This window comes from Stegostoma tigrinum, chromosome 9, assembly GCF_030684315.1.
Source record: "Stegostoma tigrinum isolate sSteTig4 chromosome 9, sSteTig4.hap1, whole genome shotgun sequence".
In the NCBI taxonomy this organism is placed as follows: domain Eukaryota; kingdom Metazoa; phylum Chordata; class Chondrichthyes; order Orectolobiformes; family Stegostomatidae; genus Stegostoma; species Stegostoma tigrinum.
In genome coordinates, this window is record NC_081362.1 from 8,003,468 (window position 1) to 8,019,193 (window position 15,726).

General features: G+C 40.8%; 1 protein-coding gene across 4 annotated transcripts in view; it reads left to right on the forward strand.

The window, feature by feature from the left end:
- Nucleotides 1-15,726, forward strand: part of LOC125455001 (serine/threonine-protein kinase PAK 5) — a 193,789-nt gene that overhangs the window by 65,476 nt on the left and 112,587 nt on the right. Inside the window, exon 1 of one of the 4 annotated variants that reach the window (XM_048536455.2) lies at nt 11,023-11,131. The exons of the other annotated variants lie outside the window; for them this stretch is intronic. The gene's annotated coding sequence lies outside the window, so the exon portion shown is untranslated. Of the gene's footprint in view, nt 1-11,022; nt 11,132-15,726 lie in introns of those variants that run through there. 4 annotated transcript variants of the gene reach the window in all.

The window sequence follows — 15,726 nt, forward strand, 5'->3', positions numbered from 1 at the left end:
AGTCAATCTCTTTGAAAGGGCAGAGAAAAAATTGGCCATAAAAATCCTATCCTCAGTCCTTCGTGTGGAATGAACTGACTGATTTCAGTCATGCTGCTCAATGTATTTCGGTTGAGACTTCTGATGCAGTTTCAAAGAATATGGATTGTAATGTTGGCAAGGTACCAAAGTTTATAGATATTATAAATCGGTCATTGCCCTGCAGTTTAGTTTTAAGCACACATAGACAAATTGATTGTTCTGAATTAAATTACAGTGCATTTAAGTGCTCTCAAGTGATATTAGCTATACTTAAATTCAACAAACACCTTTCGCACTTGGTACTAGAGTTATCATTTGCTTTCAGTACTGGACTCAGTAGATTTTGCAGCTTGTAATAACTCAAAAATAGTTTGTTCAGTTTAATTTTTACAAAACTCATTTTGAATATCCTAGAATATTTCAATATTCTTTCAATTGCCCAGATTTTTCCACTGTCCTGAAAGTTTAAACATTTATGTTGGTTGGGGGGTCCAGGTGGTAGTGTGGAGGAGCAATGAAAGAGATCATTCTGTACCTTCAATTGGGGATCTTATTGGATATCACACGGTACAAAAGGCACTTCGTGAAATCATTTTGAATTTTTACCAGAAATAATTTAAAATAAAACATAGGTTTTCCACACATGACTTTTGCAGAGGACACTGTCTGAGGGGGACAGGAACATGTATAAGCCTGCTATTAAAATGTAGGTGTGTCCCTTTAAAGCTTAAAAAATGCATTTGCTCTGCATTCTTGAATGGGCTTTAAACTGTCAATTGTTGTTTTTGGAGGTGAGTCAAATCAGAAACTAGTTATTTTGCTTTTGGATGATGTGATGCAAAAATTAGCATTGGCCATTGACATTTGGAATGTTAATTGGTTACAGTATTTATTGGGAGGCAGGAACGCACAACGGAGGCCAGAAGTGGCTAAAAACCCCACTGTGGCGTGGAAGTAGAAGGTCTCCTGGGCAAAAAAGGCAGAACCTTGTTATTACTTTTGATTCTGTTCCCCAGCCAAGTTGACAGACAGTTTGTGACTGGGTGGGAAAAACAGTGGAAGGAGATCACAGCTGGAATCCTGTGTACAGACCCCAAAGAGCTAGGAGTTTGGGGAGAGATTAACATGGGGCAGGTGTTTTAGTGGGAAGTGATTAGCCGTCACAGGCAAAATTGTGGCTGGGTGGTGGAGACGGTACATTAGGGATCCGAGTTAAATATGTTAATATGGTGTCTCTCCATGACAGAACACTCTGGTACCTCAGTATGCACTGTAATAAAAGTACTGGGCTTGAAAGTAGCTACTTGGGAAAGGGTTCCTTGTATCTAAGTTTTTAAACTGCATCTTCCTGCCCATCATGGTGTCGTTTTTGTTTGAAACCAATATCGCTAATCTTTTAAGGAACAATTGAGTGTTACAATGTGTGGGTGGAAGAAGGGGCACGTAAGTGAATCACATGTTCTATGTAACCTTTCCTGTCAATAATAATCTTGGATATTCAGAGGATTAATGTGACACTACATGTTTATCTTCCTATACCACACAACAACCTCATGCAGCAGTTAACAGCTCAACAGTGACAATAGGAACTGCAGATGCTAGAGAATCCAAGATAACAAGGTGTGGAGCTGGTTGAACACAGCAGGCCAAGCAGCATCAGAGGAGGAGGAAAGCTTAGGAACCCTGCAGCCCAATGATATCAATGTGGATTTCACAAGCTTCAAAATCTCCCCTCTTTCCCCCCCCATCCCAAAACCAGCCCAACTCATGTCCCCCCAACTTGTTCTTCCCCTCACCTATCCCCCCCTTCCCATCTCAAGCCGCACCCCTGTTTCCTACCTACTAACCTCAGCCCTCTCCCTGGACTGACCTAGCTCCTCCCTACTTACCCACCTACACTCACCTTTACTGGCTCTATCTCTGCCTCTTTAACACGTCTGTCTCCTCTCCACCTGTCTTCTCCTCTATCCATCTTCAATCCGCCTCCCCTTCTCTCCCTATTTATTTCAGAAACCTCTTCCCATTTCTGATGAAGGGTCTAGGCCCGAAACATCAGCTTTCCTGCTCCTACGATGCTGCTTAGCCTGCTGTGTTCATCCAGCTCCACACCTTGTTATAACAGTTCAACAGTGTTGCTTTTATTTCTGTTTCAATATCAGTTTTTTCTTCGCTTGTACTATGTTGAAATCCTATGATATAATTGAGCCAGGAATTAATGAAATTCAGAGATTGTGGGCAGTGTTGGACTCTCAATCTTGTAGAGAGAAAAGTACAGTACTTTGGAGACATCTGACATTCCCCGTATGTCCTGAATGATTGAAGCCTTTGCATTTAAGTACTTTCAGTGTGAGTTTGATTACATCTTCATAATGAACCAAAAATAGCAAGATATTGAAATTTCCATCATTCCTTTGTGTTCTGATAACAGATTGAAGTACCAGATTGACAAATGGTTAGAGGTATAGTTTTCTGATGCATATTTGTTAATGTTTAGCTGGTTGATTGCGTGTTGAGAGATAATGGGAACTGCAGATGCTGGAGAATTCCAAGATAATAAAATGTGAGGCTGGATGAACACAGCAGGCCAAGCAGCATCTCAGGAGCACAAAAGCTGACGTTTCGGGCCTAGACCCTTCATCAGAGAGGGGGATGGGGAGAGGGAACTGGAATAAATAGGGAGAGAGGGGGAGGCGGACCGAAGATGGAGAGTAAAGAAGAAAGGTGGAGAGAGTATAGGTGGGGAGGTAGGGAGGGGATAGGTCAGTCCAGGGAAGATGGACAGGTCAAGGAGGTGGGATGAGGTTAGTAGGTAGATGGGGGTGCGGCTTGGGGTGGGAGGAAGGGATGGGTGAGAGGAAGAACCGGTTAGGGAGGCAGAGACAGGTTGGACTGGTTTTGGGATGCAGTGGGTGGGGGAGAAGAGCTGGGCTGGTTGTGTGGTGCAGTGGGGGGAGGGGACGAACTGGGCTGGTTTAGGGATGCAATAGGGGAAGGGGAGATTTTGAAACTGGTGAAGTCCACATTGATACCATTAGGCTGCAGGGTTCCCAGGCGGAATATGAGTTGCTGTTCCTGCAACCTTCGGGTGGCATCATTGTGGCAGTGCAGGAGGCCCATGATGGACATCTCATCTAGAGAATGGGAGGGGGAGTGGAAATGGTTTGCGACTGGGAGATGACATGTCCATCATGGGCCTCCTGCACTGCCACAATGATGCCACCCGAAGGTTGCAGGAACAGCAACTCATATTCCGCCTGGGAACCCTGCAGCCTAATGGTATCAATGTGGACTTCACCAGTTTCAAAATCTCCCCTTCCCCTACTGCATCCCTAAACCAGCCCAGTTCGTCCCCTCCCCCCACTGCACCACACAACCAGCCCAGCTCTTCCCCCCCCCACCCACTGCATCCCAAAACCAGCCCAACCTGTCTCTGCCTCCCTAACCGGTTCTTCCTCTCACCCATCCCTTCCTCCCACCCCAAGCCGCACCCCCATCTACCTACTAACCTCATCCCATCTCCTTGACCTGTCCGTCTTCCCTGGACTGACCTATCCCCTCCCTACCTCCCCACCTATACTCTCTCCACCTTTCTTCTTTACTCTCCATCTTCAGTCCGCCTCCCCCTCTCTCCCTATTTATTCCAGTTTCCTCTCCCCATCCCCCTCTCTGATGAAGGGTCTAGGCCCGAAACATCAGCTTTTGTGCTCCTGAGATGCTGTTTGGCCTGCTGTGTTCATCCAGCCTCACATTGATTGCGTGTTGAAACTGCTTACCAGTTAAGGTTTTTGTGAGTAATTGACGTTTATGACTGAATATTTGTCACAATATACAAGTTATGACTTGAATTTTGGAATTGCTTTCCTCCAGTAAAATTTAAAATTTAATTCAAATCTAGTTTGGTGTCAAAGTTAAAGGAAATACCTTTATTTTTATAGCAAATTCCAAACTCAATAATAAAATTTGAGGATGAATGCAGTTTTGATTAAATGCTAAAGAAGTTTTTTTCACCTACCTAATAACACATTAAATAGTTATCCTTTTTAGAAACTATTAGAGTTGTACAACCTGAGGCTTTCATTATCCCTGACAAATTTGACAAATAACTTATCATTTTGCCATTCATGTCTGCCAGTCCTGAATTACTGTCAAGTCCAACAGTGCACGTGGGCACGACATTTTTTTCTCGAAGGCTACTATTTTGATTATTGGGAGCTACCTTTGATTTTCAGGGACTCCTTTTTTATTATCACCAACCCATTTAATAAATGATGTCGTCATGTAATAACAATGCCTTCTGTGTTTGTGTTGACATGTGCGGCATTTCAACTTGCACAGAAGCAAAAGTAAAAGAATTTATCAATATCCTCTAACTATCAACTTTCCATTAAACTTAAAGCTGTAACACATTGAAAAGCATTCCCGAGACAGTGCAGTACTTAATTTGGCACAAGATAATGGGTATAACTTAATGATTAAGGTTTTTTTCATAGTAACTCTCACATTGCTACACATGGAAAGCCAGTACCCTGAACACACCTTCCACAGACTGGTAACATCGCAGTGAATGTATTTTCATCACATTTACAAAAAGTTGGAACATTTTAACCAGGCAATTATTACCTGTTAACTATTATCTCTGACATCAATCTCAGATGAAAATTTGACAGTTGTCATGTAATATTCGTTTCAACAGTGTCCATTTTTGTCCCCTATAGTAGCTCCTGAAGGTATGCAGCCTTTAACCTTGAGATTCAACATTCATTTACTAGGAGTTCATTACATCAATTATCTCAACTCAATGCCCGAGTTGCTTCCAATGTTGAAAGGTTTAAATCTTTTCTCTTTGCATTTTCCCTCCCCCTGCCCTTACAGCCTTTCCTTTGTCTATTGCAGACAACTTCTCCCAACCCCCTTGCGACTTTCATATTCTTCATTCTTCTTGTAGTCACCTCCTTCCTCTACCTCCCTGTTGCAACTTAATTTTCCTTCACCCCATTTTCATCATCTCTTTTCTCCCTCATCCTCTTGCAATTGCCCTTTGCTGCAGCAGACTTTTCCTAGACCCAGGTGGCGGCCCACCCAGAAAAAAGCATGGCGTCTCCCCCTAGAATAGCACCACACTGGGGCTATGGCTCACCCAGTGATGTCCTTGCTACCACCATTTACTTTCTTAATGATCACTATTCCTCCAATGAGGCTATTCTCTGCTGCATTTGCTGATTCTATCAGCAGCAAATGTTAGAGAGAATCAATCTGTGATTGGAGAAGCAGCTCTTTTCTATTTTGCTTCTGGAATGTGGCTTTTCGTCCATTGGATTTTGACTGAATTTTCTAGAGCATTTTGGTGGCTTTCAAGCAGAATTTGTCTGCTACTCTTCCACCACTCTATGTACTTTGAGCTCCACTGTGGACATTGTTCAGCTTGTTATATATTCCATCTTTCTGTTTATGGACGGACTTTGCTTTAGTGATTGATGAACACTGAAAGTGAGGAAGATAGTGCTGTTCTGTCTCTCTTGAATTATCTGTTCTTTAAGATACCAATGAGAGAGTTTTCATGGTCAGATCTGACCTCAACTTGTGCTGACAGATGCATGGAAGTATGATGGGTGATAACTAGTGAGACCATTATGAACCCAGAGAAGTAGTCACCATTTTTAGTGTATTGTATTTGACATGCAATCTTTATGGACTTTTGAAAGTCTCCTGACACATTGTTTCTGTCTTTGATTTGAAATAGGTCACATTTCTGCCTTCAAGATTCTGGTAAGGCATGATGGAAAGTTATTCCAAAATTTCATTGAGAAGTCAAAAGTGGAAAGGAAGTATAATTACTGTTTCTGATAATCCAGTCCCCTCTTTTCTGTATTATTGATAGGTGCTGTGCTGTCTTTTTGCTTTCCTAGTGGATTTGCACTTTCTTTGGATCAGAGGTCAGTAGGTTGATGGATGTGCTGTGCAATCTTTTAGTCAACCAAATTGTAAAACCAAAATTTGTGCTACTTTGTAACCCTTCTTGCTGATCATGCTGCACGTTACTGGGGACGCCCTCAAATAAACTTAAACACATACTGCACCAATATGCTGTGTTAAATTTGGAGATTTATCTACGTAGAGTCGTAAACATACAGCACAGAACCTTTTGGCCCAACTCATCCATGCTGACCATTTTTCCTAAACAAAATTAGTCCCATTTGCCTGTGTTTGGCTCACATTCCTCTAAATCAGTCCTATACATGTACCAGTCCCAATGTCTTCTAAATATTATAATTGTACCTGCCTCTTTTACTTCCTCTGACAGCTCATTCCATATATGAATCACCCTGTGTGTGGAAAAAGTTGCCCATCAGGTTCCTTTTCAACTTTCCCCTCACCTTAAACCTATACCCTCTAGCTTTGGCCTCCCCTTCCCTGGGGAGAAGACCTTGACAATTCATCTTATCTACACCTCTCATGATTCAATAAACCTCTTTAAGTTACCCCTCAGCTGTCTTCACTCCAAAGGTAAAAAACAGCCCCTGCCTATCTAGTCTCTCCTTACAACTCAAATCTTCCAGTCTCAGGAACATCTACAGTATATTTTTAAAAATTCCTTCAAGGAATCTGGCATCGCTGGCTGGCCATCAGTTATTGGCCCTTGAGAAGATGCCGGTGAACTGTTGCAGTCCATTTGGTGTGGGTTTATCCACCATGCATTTAAAAAAGGAATTCCGGGATTTGGATTCGGTAACAGTGAAGGAACGTGATATATTTTCAAGTCAGGGCAGTGTGTGGCTTGGAGAAGAATCAGTGTGTTGCATTAGTGTGATTTGATGAAGAACATGTTCTGTGTCTATATCTGGACTCCGCCATGCTTAAGCTGTCAGCTGATACTAGCCAAATCTGCTTGCTAACCTGAAGTTGTTTTCTTCCATTTCAAGGCTACCAGAGAGCCGGAAATTGATTGATTGCCATTTGAAATAAATCTTAAATGCTGATTAATGATTGATTACCTGCGCTTCTCTGGCACAGTACATTATTTCCACAGGAGTGTGAAAGCATTCTGTGATATTGGCACATTCACTGTTGCACATGAAGAGAGATTTCAAGTATGGAAGATTAAAAAGCTGTGTGTAGTGCAATGCATTGTATGGATCTGTATTTATCAATTTAACAAAATACAGAGTTTGGAATTTCAAATCCAATGGCTTGAAGTGTCTGGTACAATGAGGAAATATTCTAAAATTATTTGCATGTATTTTTTGCAGTCTGTAATATGTTTCAATATTTGCAATTTGTTGTCTACTTTTGAATTGAGCCATGCATGTCTTAGTTTGGATAGGCTACAAAGTGAACCTGCATGTTGAATGGTACGTGATGGATCAGGGTACGTTTTGCTTACAACAACGATGGTTCATATTTTGTATGATCTTTTTAGTGTGAGAAAAACTATGATCAGGTTCTCAGGCTGACAAATATGCTGAACCAATTTGGGAGATATTAGGAGGTGTGATGAAATGTGTGTTTTAAGAAAGTCCTTAAAAGGAGCATGGCAGAGTGATTTAGGAAAGGAGTTGTGGAGTCTGGGTCCTTTTGTGACTCAAGTGCTGGTTGCCCATGGCAGGGGATATCAAGGGAGTGCACAGGAGCTTGGGAATTAGGAATAGAGCACTATGGCAGTAGTTGCAGGACCGAAGGGAGTTATTAAGATCAGGAGAATTGAGCCATGGAGGAATTTAACCACAAAGATGAAATTTATAATTGTGGATGCTGGCATATTAGAAGCTGTCATAGATCATTGAGGGCGGAGGTGAGGGTTGTGTGGACTTGACTCTGGATAGTGGTCAGAATTTTGGATGCATTGAGGTTTGAGTTTAGAAAAAAATGGGTTCTGGTTGGGAGAATGCATAGGAACGTCAAAACAGGAGGAGACCATTCAACTCCTTGAGCCTTATCTGTCATTCACTGAGATCATGGCAGATCTGTGGCCCAAATCCATATACCTGCTTTTGGCCAATATCCCTAATATCTTTGTTTAACAAAAAAAATCTAAGATTTAAAATGGAACATTGGAACAATTGAATGTAAAGAAGGGGATTAAAACATGAATGGTAGACAAGTAAAATTAAAGATGCACACTATTACAAAGCTGGAAATAAACATTCCTTATAATGTTATAGAAGCTGTTCTCATGGTTGAAGGCATTACTGAGATTGAGCCCGGTTAGCCTCAGAACTAGCCAATATTTATCTCCCAGCTGAAAGCAAATTAGAAGTTATTACAACATTATTGTTTGTGGAAGCTTGCTGTGTTTTCTGTATTGCAATAGTGACTACAGTCAAATGCAACAGTATCAGAACAAACCAACCACTTGATCAGCACTCCATGCACCACCGTAAAATCACTTATTTTCTCTGCCACTAATGACCGTGTCAGCAGGCTGCACAATGTACAGATTGCACTACAGCAACTCAGCAAGGTTTGTTCAATGGAATCTTGCAAACCTGCAACCATTGAGAAGGACATTAGAAGATGCATGGGAATGCTGCCTACAAACTCCCATCCAAGCCATTACTCACCATCCTGAATGTAACTACTTTCACTGATGCTGGGTCAACATTCTGGAACTTGCTTTTGATATATCCGTGACTGCAATCCATCTAGCATAGGTACAGTGGTTCAAGAGGGCATCTTCTCACCACCTCCTTGAGGGCAGTTCAGGATGGGCCACAAACGGTGGCCTTGTCAGTGGTGCTTCTGTTCTAGGAAAGAATAGCAAAAAGTCACTTAATTGGCTGTAACAAAGAGTAGAGCTGGATGAACACAGCAGGCCAAGCAGTATCTTAGGAGCACAAAAGCTGACGTTTCGGGCCTAGACCCTTCATCAGAAATGAGGGAGGGGGAGAGGGTTCTGACATAAATAGGGAGAGAAGGGGAGGCGGATTGAAGATGGATAAAGGAAAAGATAGGTGGAGAGGAGACAGACAAGTTAAAGGGGCGAGAATGGAGCCAGTAGAGGTGGGTGTAGGTGGGGAGGTAGGGAGGGGATAGGTCTGTCCGAGGAGGACGGACATGTCAAGGGGGCGGGCTGAGGTTAGTAGGTAGGAAATGGGGAGCGGCTTGAGATGAGAGGAGAGGGTAGTTGAGGGGGAGAACAGGTTGGCGAGATGAGGTCAGTAGGTAGGAAACAGGGGCGGGGCTTGAGGCGGGAAGTGGGGATAGGTGGGAGGAAGAACAAGTTAGGGAGGGGGAAACAAGTTGGGCTGGTTTTGGGATGCAATAGGGGGCGCGGAGATTTTGAAGCTTGTGAAATCCACATTGATACCATTAGGCGGCAGGGTTCCCAAGTGGAATATGAGTTGCTGTTCAATGTGGATTTCACAAGCTTCACAATCTCCCCTCCCCTTACTGCATCCCAAACCAGTCCAGCTCGTACCCGCCTCCCTAACCTGTTCGTCCTCTCACCTATCCCCTCCTCCCTCCTCAAGCCCCACCCCCATTTCCTTCCTTCTAACCTAATCCTGCCCCCTTGACCTGTCCGTCCTCCCCAGACTGACCTATCCCCTCCCTACCTCCCCACCTACACTCTCACTTCTACTGGCTCCATCCCTGTCTCTTTAACTTGCCTGTCTCCTCTCCACCTGTCTTCTCCTCTATTCTTCTTCGATCCAGCTCCCCCTCTCCCCTTTCCCTTTTTCTGATGAAGGGTCTAGGCACGAAACGTCAGCTTTTGTGCTGCTAAGATGCTGCTTGGCCAGCTGTGTTCATCCAGCTCTGCACTTTGTTATCTCGGATTCTCCAGCATCTACAGTTCCTATTATCTCTCACTGAATTGGCTGTCAGTCACTGTAGGATGTCTTGAGGTTGTTAAAATTGCAAGTTTCTCATAGCTAAATCTTAACTTTAAGAAAGCATTGAGGCACAGTTGATTGCATACAGAGTGTCACTCTTTATCATTTTGGCCTCTGTGTGCCTGTTCGGACTTGACATTCAGTATTAATGTAGTCATCAATGTTACTGACAAGTCAGCACAGTGTGGTTCCAAGGCACAATCCTGTGTGTTGAAGTTAAGATTTTGTGTGTGTCATTACTTTCTGCATTAGTGTTGGAAAGATTAATAGGAAATCAATGCACAAATCGGCTTTCAAGGAAATATACAGTACTTCTTATTCTGAGAAGTTCGGCAAAGTGCTCATTGAGGTGGGTATTTAGAATTTCTGAGTTAATTACAAGTTTCAAGTATACATGTGTCATTTCAATCCATTTTGTCGTTGTAAGCAGCTGGTGGTTACATTTTCATCTGGTCTAGTGGTCATGTACTATATTCATTCATTGATAACTTAGACATTTAGATTAACTGGCAGCCATAACAAAAGAACTCATTGTGCAAAATAATCCCAAAGACTTTAATAAATAAATTACGTCAGCTCTAACTGTAGCATAGTGAAATCTGAGCACATTTTAGGTCCCAATATAGTGAGTGCTCAGTTACCGGCTGCAGCAGGTGCAATACCAAGCATCTAGAATTAGTGATAAAATGATATCATGTCTCAGGAGGGAATCATACTGCTGTTCCGTCAGTCACAGTGCTTTTATTCTATAAGCTAAGATGCCTTAGACAGCTTGAATCCACAATATACTATCTTCGATTCCTTTGTCCAGAAGACCTCAGTCAATCTTCTGTTTTGGCTTGGAAAGTTCACTGCTTTTTAATTCTAAGAAGATAAATGCAAATGTATCTAATACCTCTTGGAAACAACTATAATGACCAAATGCTGACAGAAGCATGACATGAAAACGCCTGGTTGACTGGAATTTGTACCCTATAGTCTATCTGAATGATTCACAGTCAGATGGTAAAGCAAGAAGACTTGGCTTTTTCATCTATCATTTGCAAATGTCTGCAGTTTTGGATCAATGTCAATTTTGAAGTTGTCAGATTGTGTAAAAACAGGCATGCTATGCTAAAATACTGACATTTTTATGGCTCATTTATGTGAATAAGATTTTTAAGTCCTATTATATGATGTAAAACTGGCTTTCAGTTGAAGCACTATTCAACCAGAACTTCCGCAGAGTTTATACGGTGTGTGGGTTTCACTGTAACAGAAGAGCATGCATCATTTCCCAGGTGAGTAAGAAGGATTGGGGAAATTAATAATTTATTTTGTGGAACAGTCTCGTTCTATGAAAAGACTACATGAAATAGTATAACAGTTTTTTAAACAGGTAATGTCAACCTATTGAGATTAATGTTTCAAAGGCATTTTCTGAATAATACGGCTATAATATGATGTAAGAATTCTGTGAGGCAATACCCTTGTTTGTGATTTATTTACTAGGTACAGCCTGCAGCTTATCTTTGCTTCTTGATGTAATATTTTGAAGCATGTGCTGCAATAGTCCGAACTATACAAGTATAAATTTAGATTAATCATTTGAGATTGATGGATATATAAGAAGAAATTATAAGCTGTCAGGAACATAAATATTTATTTAAAAGCTCGCTGTGTGGTTGATTTTGAATTTGAATATGCAAGGCATTCTTGGTGACCAGGAAATCCAAGGTTCAATTATGTTCTGGACTGAGCTAGTTGATCTTAGGTTGATGGTAAAATACAATTATCAATTTTGGCATCCATAAGTTATGGTGGATCCTTCTGCTTCTGATAGCTATCCAATTTCAAGTAGTGCACAAGTATGATTCAATTTGGATATGGTGATGATGCCTAATTTGAGACTTGGTCAAATAGTCAGTATTTACTGCCAAGGCTCACATATGAATATTAATGACTTTGGGTATGTACGCATGGCATGTGTGGATGGGCCCCTCTTTATTCTGCAAGGAATCAACACCTTTACCAGGGAAAGGAAGAGAGAAAAGTAACAAAAGAAATCAGAAGTACCAGTCAAAGTATTTTCATAGATTAATTTGATTGAAACAGCTTGAACAAGAAAGGAATTATTTTATTTGCTGAATGCCTTACCAAATCATCAAAATATCTAAACACTTCACAATAAATTATTCTGGAATATAGAATGGTAAATTTTGTACTCAGCAGTATTGAAATGAATATATGAAATGAATTAAAATTTGTAGTTGTTAAAATAGGTTTGTTGATTATGTAGCACAAATTGGCAATGTTTGTTTGAATGATGTTTTTGGTGGACTGGAACTAATGTCTTTTATGATAAGACCATTTCCACCTTCAGTTTGCCTCAACGTTTTGACAATTTGGATGAAAATACAGAAAATTATAGAAGGAAATTAAAGTAAATACTTTAATAAGTGTAATTATCTGCCAGAATTTTAAAACTCATGTTTTTGGACAAATTGTCAACATTTTAGCCACATCTTCAAATTTCTGTCCCTGTGCTGTATGAAATTCATCTAAACGGCACTCTAAGAAAGCCAGGTGGTAGAAATTTTATTTTAAAAATAATTGAATTTGATTTTGAATTATTGCATCATGGATCTGATTCTTAAATTATGCTTCTCCTTCATCCACAATGGTTTGAAGACAGTAAATCCTCCATTGAAAATTTGATCCAAAATCTGAGCCTGGTAAAGCTGCAAAGTACCATTGATGTTCAACGATTTCAGCTCATTAATGGAGAATTAAACCTGTTTCTCCAGGCCAAGATTCTTCCCAAGCAGATTTAGAAAACTTTGTGGGTCAGTTCCCTAACTGGTGGGGTGCCCAGAGGTTAAATGTGGGAAGCTTCCAAGGGCGTTGTTTTTGTAGGTCTTGCTGTGATAGCTTGAAGTTTCTTTTGTCATAAATCTAAAGGCTGTCATTACAGGCAATGGGAGCAGGCAGACGCTTAAGTTTACAGTTTGATTGCACTAAATGGTAATAAAGTCTTTGTGAACCTATGAAAATAAGTGATTGGGGTTTGATGTTTTTATGTGGGATTAAGTACTTGGAGAAAATATTTATTTTCATAAAGGATAATGGATGTGAAGAAACTTAAGTACATTGAATGAGTTTCTATGCGTTAATTGTTTTAAATAGTGAGGTCTGAAATAAATACTTAGAGCTTTATTTTGTTACATCGTACTATAGCTCCTGAGATCTGCTTGTGATGCACCCTTAGTGAGTCAGCATGCAGGAGTTAGGGGAAATAGTGGGCGGAGGCATAGTTTGGCATGAGTTACCAATAAGTTGGTGTAGGAGTTACAAAGGACCATGGAGGAGTGGGGGAAAGGTAAGTCAAGTTAATGTTTTGAGTTTGATCTCTTCTTCTGAAATATTGACTTTATTTTGTTCTCCACTGCTTCCAGATATGCTGAGCTTCTGCAGCAATTTATTAATATGTTCAAAATGACCTTCCATTGAGCTACCATTGCTTCTTGTCTCTATCTCTTTAACTATCAGACCAGCTTTCTCCCTTTTTTTTTCCTGGCCCTGAGCCCTCATCTGTCTCTCTTTCCATTTTCTCTCCCATTACTGCCCCAACCCCCACTGAGCTCATGTTACCCATGAGACTCACTCCTTGAATCATGATCAACATGCCTACAAACCTGCTGACAATCTAATTCCATCCCATCAATGAAAAACCCAAAGCAAGATATTAGATAACAGAGTTTCTAGCTTTACTTAATGTATCTCTATCTCTCTCAATTTACCATTACCTCTTCCCATTATTGTCATTGGCCCTACCATTTGTAGACTCTGAAACCATTGCCACTAATTCTGTCCCTATCCTCAGCTATGCATGCTTAAGCTGAACTAGTCACAGTCTCATCATCTTTTCAAACCTTGAGTTCACTTTGCAGCAATATGTCTCTATCTCTTAATATTAATAGTCCCAGAGCAACGGCAGCAGAGTGAGCATGGGCTGGGCTGAGGCCTGGAATGACAGGTGCTCCAAAATCCCAGAGCAATAATAGCAAGGGAATCCCGAGTCCTGGAGCGGCACAAGCTGAAGTGAATCCTGGTACAGTGCGCGTAACCTTGTTGCTGCTGAGTGCCAGTGAGGACCAGTCCGGAGGCTGGAGCAATGAGGAACAGTTATTGGACTTGGACCTGACACCATGTGCACAGCCACTGCTGTTTGAAATTCTTTACCAGAGTAATGTAAATCTTCTTTCACAATGTTATAACTATCTCATTTCTAACTCATTCTCAGACACTCTAAGTAATGCTTATGCTTACCTTTTAATCCTGTTTTGTATAGCAACGTTTTTTATTTACTCTTAAGATTTGTACCTAAATTGGTACTATTGAAAGGCAGCCATTGTAAAAACTTTTCACTGTACTTCTGTACTGGAGTACAAGTGACCATAAAGGATATTCTATTCTTTTCTATTCTGACGCCACCCCCACCCCCCCATTCATCTCAGCCAGTCAAACTACTTTCACCTCTATAACATCTTTCAACTTCACTGATTTTTTTTTTCTAAAAATGAGCTGTCTCTATTGATTCAATTATGCTGAATGTCATTTCATGTTCTATGTTTCTCCATATAATTTATTCCCCATTCAAATTGAACTCACCACCACTGTCCAGTTGTTAACTTGCATTATTTACCACGCTGCAACATCTCAAATTAAAATTGTCACCACAAGTTTTAAATCCCTTTGTGGCTTTGTACCCATCTGCCCTTCAGCCCTTATGCTGACTTGCCCTGTTACCCTCTCTCTAACCCACTTTCAAATTCTTCTTGAGTCACACATATGACAAAAAAAAGTTGACTATTCCTTGTAGTATTTCCTGCTTTGATTCAACATCATTTTTAAAAATGCATTTCTGTGAAATGCTTAAGGACTTTTTCTCAAGTTAAAAGTGCCATTTAGTTATAAGATGTTGATCACACAATACTTAGTAGAATTCATGGAGCCTTCCCAGCCAATACAGAAGGTGAAAAATATTTCAATGCTAAAGCTGCATGCTGCAATCTAGAGTGACTGAATGAATCTATATCCAAGTAGATGACATACTTCAGAGTATGTCATAACTTCACAACTGACATGATTTTGTATTAGACTGCGCTCTCCTGAATTTCTGGCAAGCTCCTCTGATGATGCCTTCCAGTGGAACTCAGTCTACTTGAATATTCATGTTGACAGTATAATAGAACTAAAACTAGTTAAGGATTTTAAACCACTTTCCACCTAATCCTTGATGTTGAACTAGTTTAAATTTAAGATAAAGAATGGCCTACTCCTCCTGTTCCAATTTTCAGTATCCCTATTGTCTTCAAAAAAAACTTACAAAATGCACTGTTGGTAAGATTGTTGTGCTGACATGTAGCAATGTAATCCCAGGAAATCAAATACTGGGCCACATTTTTGAATATAGTTTCATAACAGCAATGGTAAACAATGATGTTAAACTTCAAATGATTTCAAAAAAGAGTGTGTACCACAGGCACCAGCAAAGATCGCCATCACTCGTGCGTGCACAGATGGCAGCTTTGGCTGACAGCACGGTCGATATGGGGTTCCTCTAGTTCCAAATCAGGCTCAGTATATTAAGAGAAATGTGGAGAAAGGCTCCTTGGTATAGTCAGAGGGTCAAAGTTCAGGAAACCTTGTCAAGATCGCTAAGAAGGAAGCCTGGGGATAGTAAGGAAGGTGACGACCAACAGTCAGGAAACTAATTAGTTGTCGGTCTCTCTACTAATAATTAAAATGTTGAAAGTGTTAAAATCTGACGAGAAATGTTTCTTCTCATTTTTCTGAATGGAGCTGAATCCATGATAAAATCACTGGGCTCATT